The sequence below is a fragment of the Triticum urartu genome, chromosome 5A (assembly GCF_056163025.1).
Source record: "Triticum urartu cultivar PI428250 chromosome 5A, HENAU_Tu73, whole genome shotgun sequence".
Classification (NCBI taxonomy): domain Eukaryota; kingdom Viridiplantae; phylum Streptophyta; class Magnoliopsida; order Poales; family Poaceae; genus Triticum; species Triticum urartu.
Window position 1 is genome coordinate 271,824,641 of NC_141877.1, and position 6,590 is coordinate 271,831,230.

The window sequence follows — 6,590 nt, forward strand, 5'->3', positions numbered from 1 at the left end:
TTGAGAACCAAGGTATCAATCCAGTAGGAGGCTACGCGCGAGTCCCTCGCACCTACACAAAACAAATAAATCCTCGCAACCAACACGATAAGGGGTTGTCAATCCCTACACGGTCACTTACGAGAGTGAGATCTGATAGATATGATAAGATAATATTTTTGGTATTTTTATGATAAAGATGCAAAGTAAAATAAAAGCAAAGGAAAAAGCAAAGGAAATAACTAAGTATTGGAAGATTAATATGATGAAGATAGACCCGGGGGCCATAGGTTTAACTAGTGGCTTCTCTCAAGAGCATAAGTATTTTACGGTGGGTGAACAAATTACTGTTGAGCAATTGACAGAATTGATCATAGTTATGAGAATATATAGGTATGATCATGTATATAGGCATCACGTCCGAGACAAGTAGACCGAATCCTGCCTGCATCTACTACTATTACTCCACACATCGACCGCTATCCAACATGCATCTAGAATATTAAGTTCACAAGAATAGAGTAACGCCTTAAGCAAGATGACATGATGTAGAGGGATAAACTCATGCAATATGATGAAAACCCCATCTTGTTATCCTCGATGGCAACAATACAATATGTGCCTTGCTGCCCCTACTGTCACTGGGAAAGGACACCGCAAGATTGAACCCAAAGCTAAGCACTTCTCCCATTGCAAGAAAGATCAATCTAGTAGGCCAAACCAAACTGATAATTTTAAGAGACTTGCAAAGATAACCAATCATACATAAAAGAATTCAGAGAAGATTCAAATATTGTTCATAGATAAACTTGATCATAAACCCACAATTCATCGGTCTCAACAAACACACCACAAAAGAAGATTACATCGAATAGATCTCCACAAGAGAGGGGGAGAACTTTGTATTGAGATCCAAAAAGAGAGAAGAACCCATCTAGCTAATAACTATGGACCCAAAGGTCTGAGGTAAACTACTCACACTTCATCGGAGAGGCTATGGTGTTGATGTACAAGCCCTCCGTGATCGATGCCCCCTCCAGCGGAGCTCCGGAACAGGCCCCAAGATGGGATCTCGTGGATACAGAAAGTTACGACGGTGGAATTAGGGTTTTGGCTCCGTATCTAATCGTTTGGGGGTACGTAGGTATATATAGGAGGAAGAAGTACGTCGGTGGAGCAACAGGGGGCCCACGAGGGTGGAGGGCGCGCCTTGGGGGGGGGGTAGGCGCGCCCCCTACCTCGTGACCTCCCTATTGGTTGCTTGACGTAGGGTCCAAGTCTCCTGGATCTTGTTCGTTCCAAAAATCACGTTCCTGAAGGTTTCATTCTGTTTGGACTCCGTTTGATATTCCTTTTCTTCGAAACCCTAAAATAGTCAAAAAAACAACAATTCTGGGCTGCGCCTCCGGTTAATAGGTTAGTCCCAAAAATAATATAAAAGTGGATAATAAAGCCCAATAATGTCCAAAACAGAAGATAGTATAGCATGGAGCAATCAAAAATTATAGATACGTTGGAGACGTATCATTATGAAACCAAGGTATCGAACCAGTAGGAGAACCAAGCAACACAACGTAAATAGCCCCTGCACACAAATAACAACACCTCGCAACCCGACGAGTTAAAGGGGTTGTCAATCCCTTTCGGTAACGACGCCAGAAATTGGCGTGTGACGAGAGAAAGTTGTAAATATTGATAGATCGAACGCCAAATAAAATAAATTGCAGCAAGATATTTTTGGATTTTTGGTTTAATAGATCTGAAAATAAAAGCAAGGAAAAAGTAGATCGCAAAGGCAAATATAGACCCGGGGGCCATAGGTTTCACTAGTGGCTTCTCTCGAGAAAAATAGCAAACTGTGGGTAAACGAATTACTGTTGGGCAATTGATAGAACATCAAATAATTATGACAATATCGAGGCAATGATCATTACATAGGCATCATGTCCATGATTAGTAGACCGACTCCTGCCTGCATCTACTACTATTATTCCACACATCGACTGCTATCCAGCATGCATCTAGTGTATTAAGTTCATGGAAAAATAGATTAATGCAATAAGAATGATGACATGATGTAGACAAGATCCGTTTATCTATATGGCGGTAGATATTGATCTCGTTTTTTATCCTTAGTAGCAACGATACATACGTGTCAGTTCCCTTTCTGTCACTAGGATCAAGCACCGTAAGATCGAACCCACTACCGGGAACCTCTTCCCATTGCAAGATAAATAGATCGAGTTGGCCAGACAAAACCCAAATATCAGAGAAGAAATACGAGGCTATAAGAGATCACACATAAAAGAGATCAAAGAAACTCAAATACTTTCATGGATATAAAAACATAGATCTGATCATAAACTCGAAGTTCATCGATCCCAACAAACACACCGCAAAAGAGTTACATCATATGGATCTCCAAGAGACCATTGTATTGAGAACCAAGAGAGAGAGAGATGAAGTCATCTAGCTACTAACTACGGACCTGAAGGTCTACAAGGAACTACTCACACATCATCGGAGAGGCACCAATCGAAGTGGTGAACCCCTCCGTGATGGTGTTTAGATTGGATCTGGTGTTTCTGGACTCTGCGGCGGCTAGATGAATATTTCGTCGACCCCCTAGGGTTTTGGGAATATTTTGGTATTTATAGAGCAAAGAGGCGGTCCAGGGGGCACCCGAGGTGGGCACAACCCACCTGGGCGTGCCAGGGCCTCCTGGCGCGCCCTGGTGGGTTGTGTCCCCCTCGGGGCACCCCCCAGGTGTAACCAGGGCCCATTGCCTTTCTTCTGGCCCATAAAAAATCATCGTAAAGTTTCATGCCATTTGGACTCCGTTTGATATTGATTTCCTGCGATGTAAAAAACATGAAAAAAACAGGAACTGGCACTGGGCACTATGTCAATAGGTTAGTACCAAAAATGATATAAAATGACTATAAAATGATTATAAAACATCCAAGATTGATAATAAAACAACATGGAACAATCAAAAATTATAGATACGTTGGAGACGTATCAGCGCCTCGCGCCGCTCGCGCCACAGCCGTGGTGGCACGCGCCGCCGACCCGGAAACTCACGCCGAGGGCTCCTTGCACGAGCTCGTGGTGTGGGTGGCGATGCCGCCGAGCACCTGGATAAGGTTCCCGCAGTTCTTTGCTGAAGAGATGCTGCCAAGGGGGCCACTCGAGCTGTGTCTGCAGCACGCCGAGTGCGGCACCCCAGCGACGAGAGCAGAGGTTGAGGCCGTCTCCCCGGGTGTGACGCCCCCGATTCGATCGTACACTAATCATACACGCAAACGTGTACGATCAAGATCAGGGACTCACGGGAAGATATCACAACACAACTCTACAAATAAAATAAGTCATACAAGCATCATATTACAAGCCAGGGGCCTCGAGGGCTCGAATACAAGAGCTCGATCATAGACGAGTCAGCGGAAGCAACAATATCTGAGTACAGACATAAGTTAAACAAGTTTGCCTTAGAAGGCTAGCACAAACTGGGATACAGATCGAAAGAGGTGCAGGCCTCCTGCCTGGGATCCTCCTAAACTACTCCCGGCCGTCCTCAGCGGGCTGCATGTAGTAGTAGGCACCTCCCGAGTAGTAGTAGTCGTCGTCGACAGTGGCATCTGGCTCCTGGGCTTCAACGTTTGTTTGCAGCAATCGGGTATAGAAAGGGAGAAAAGAGGGAGCAAAGCAACCGTGAGTACTCATCCAAATTACTCACAAGCAAGGAGCTACACTACATATGTATGCATTGGTATCAAATGGAATAAGGGTATCATAGGTGGACTGAACTGCAGAATGCCGGAATAAGAGGGGATAGCTAGTCCTTTCGAAGACTATGCTTCTGGTAACCTCCATCTTGCAGCAGGAGAAGATAGTAGATGGTAAGTTCACCAAGTAGCACCGTGTAGCATAATCCTAACCAATGATCCTCCCCTCGTCGCCCTGTGAGAGAGTGATCACCGGTTGTATCTGGCACTTGGAAGGGTGTGTTTTATTAAGTATCCGGTTCTAGTTGTCATAAAGTCAAGGTACAACTCCGGGTCATCCTTTTATCGAGGGACACGACTATTCGAATAGATCAACTTCCCTACAGGGGTGCACCACATAACCCAACACCCTCGATCCCATTTGGCCGGACACATTTTCCTAGGTCATGCCCGGCCTCGAAAGATCAACATGTCGCAGCCCTACCTAGGCACAACAGAGAGGTCAGCACGCTGGTCTAAATCCTATGGCGCAGGGGTCTGGGCCCAACGCCCATTGCACACCTGCACGTTGCGAGGGCGGTCGGAAGCAGACCTAGCCTAGTAGGCGTTCCAGTCCAATCCGGCGAGCGCCGCTCAGTCGCTGACGTCACGAAGGCTTCAGCTGATACCATGATGTCGAGTGCCCATAACTGTCCCCGCGTAGATGGTTAGTGCGTATAGGCCAGTGGCCAGACTCAGATCAAATACCAAGATCCCATTAAACGTGTTATCTTGAAATAACCGCGAACGCCGACCAGTGGTCTCAACCTGCCCTGTCGCTCCGCCACAAAGATCCACTCAGAGGGCCGTCGGGACAAACGTCCTTTCGGACCCAATCCGTGAATCACTCGCGGGTACTCCTACGAGCCGAACCGTCTTTAGTCACCACAAGTATCATATATTATGTATATAAGTATATATCCGTGACCACCTCCCGAGAGATCACGGCCCGGCAGACGGACAAGAATGTAGGGCCACTGATGATAAACTAGCATCCTATACTAAGCATTAGGATTGTAGTTAAAGGTAACAACAATAGTAGCAAGGACAGGCTATGCATCAGGATAGAATTAACGGAAAGCAGTAACATGCTACACTACTCTAATGCAAGCAGTATAGAGGAGAGTAGGCGATATCTGGTGATCAGGGGGGGCTTGCCTGGTTGCTCTGGCAAGTAGGGGTCGTCAACAACGTAGTCGAATGGGGCACCAGCAGCGGCGTCGGTCTCGTAGTCTACCGGAGAAAAGAGGGGGGAGAAATAATGAATATAATGCTAACAGATGCATAACGATGCATGACATGACAAGTAGCGGTGCTATGTGTGCCCTAACGCGGTATGAGGTGATACCGGTAAAGGGGGGGAAACATCCGGGAAAATATCCCCGGTGTTTCGCATTTTCGGACAGATGAATCGGAGGGGAAAAGTTGCGTATTTGCTATGCTAGGGATGCGTGGCGGACAAACGGGCTACGTATCCGGATTCGTCTCGTCATTCTGAGCAACTTTCATGTATAATACTTTTTCATCTAACATACAGATTATTTTCTATTAATTTTCAAAGATTTAAACAATTTCTAAAATTTCTGGATTTATTTTAATTGTTTTAAACCAAGTTGACCAAGTCAACTTTGACTAGTCAAAAGGGCAGGGTGTGGCCCACATGTTATAGGTCGTACCTAAACAAATAAGTAAAACTAATCTAATTGAAAGGGACCCACATGTCATCTACACATTACGCTATTTAGTCACTAGTCTAATCCTAAAACTAATCTATCTCTAATTAATCAAGCCGGCCAGAGGCACAACCGGATGTGCAAGTTGTGCACGCATGCACGACCATGCCCAAGCGTCAGCCATGCTCAGGCATCAGCAGGAGCCGGCTGCAGCAGCTAGTGGCAGCGGTAAGCGTAGCAATAGTTGCCAAGCAGAGTAGCATAAGCAATGGCGGCAGCAATTAGGAGCAGCAACAACAGGAACAAGCAGCGAGCAGCAGCATCGCAAGAGCAGCAGCACGCAGGCGCGGGTGGCCGCAGGTGTGCAAGCGTGAACAGGGGCAGCAACAACAACATGTGCGGCATGGGCATGGTGGTGTGCACGCACGACGGTGCAGGGGCACGAACAGGGCAAAGGCCAGCGCGGGCAAGAGCGGATAGGGGGCGCGCGGGGGCATGGCGGGCAGTGGCTGGTGTGGCCGGCGCGGTGGGGCGCAGGAAGGCGCGGCAAGCACGGGCAAGGGCAGCAGCAGGAGGTGCGCAATGGCAGGCGTCGGCAGGAGCAAACGGCAGCAGAAGCAACACACATGTGTACGCGGAGGCTCGGGCGAGATCCAACCATGGCGTGCAGCGACGTAAAAGTAACGGGTCGAAGCCAAGATCGAGGGGAATCGGAAGATGAGCTCACCACAAAGCTCGTGGACGAGGTTAGGGAGCGCGGGGTGGCCGGAACGCGGCGAATCCGATGACGAACGGCGGCGGCCGTGGCGGAGAAGATAGCGGAGAAGGCGATGATGTGGTGCGTCCCCGATCGATTCAGAGTACCCAGGCGAAGGAGACGTTGACAGCGAAGCTCTTGGACAAGTTGGCGCGGCACGGGACGGCTCCGGAGCACAAGATCGACGACGTGTGTGACGGCGGGGGTTCGGGCGTGTGCGGGGCAAGAGCTATGGCGCGAGGGAAGGGGAGGCGTGGCCTAGGGTTTGCAGGGGGCCGCAAGCGACGGTTTTAACCAACAGGGGACGGGGGGATGGCTGGCACGTGTAGGGCGCCATGGGGATGGCCTCCACGCAGCCCCAGCTCTTGTAGCGGGAGGTAGAAGATATGTGGGGAGGGGTTTTTGGGCTGGGCC

At 48.5% G+C, this 6,590-nt stretch overlaps 1 long non-coding RNA gene across 2 annotated transcripts; it reads right to left on the reverse strand.

Moving 5' to 3' along the window:
- Positions 1–3,319: 3,319 nt before the first annotated feature.
- LOC147971029 (uncharacterized) lies at positions 3,320–6,590 on the reverse strand. 2 transcript variants are annotated; one of them, XR_015603281.1, is made up of 2 exons: positions 6,147–6,590; positions 3,320–3,632 (listed from the first exon to the last, which is right to left on the reverse strand). It is a non-coding gene; the product is annotated as an uncharacterized LOC147971029 (long non-coding RNA). The 2 variants fall into 2 exon arrangements; XR_015603280.1 differs by having other exon boundaries at positions 3,320–4,979.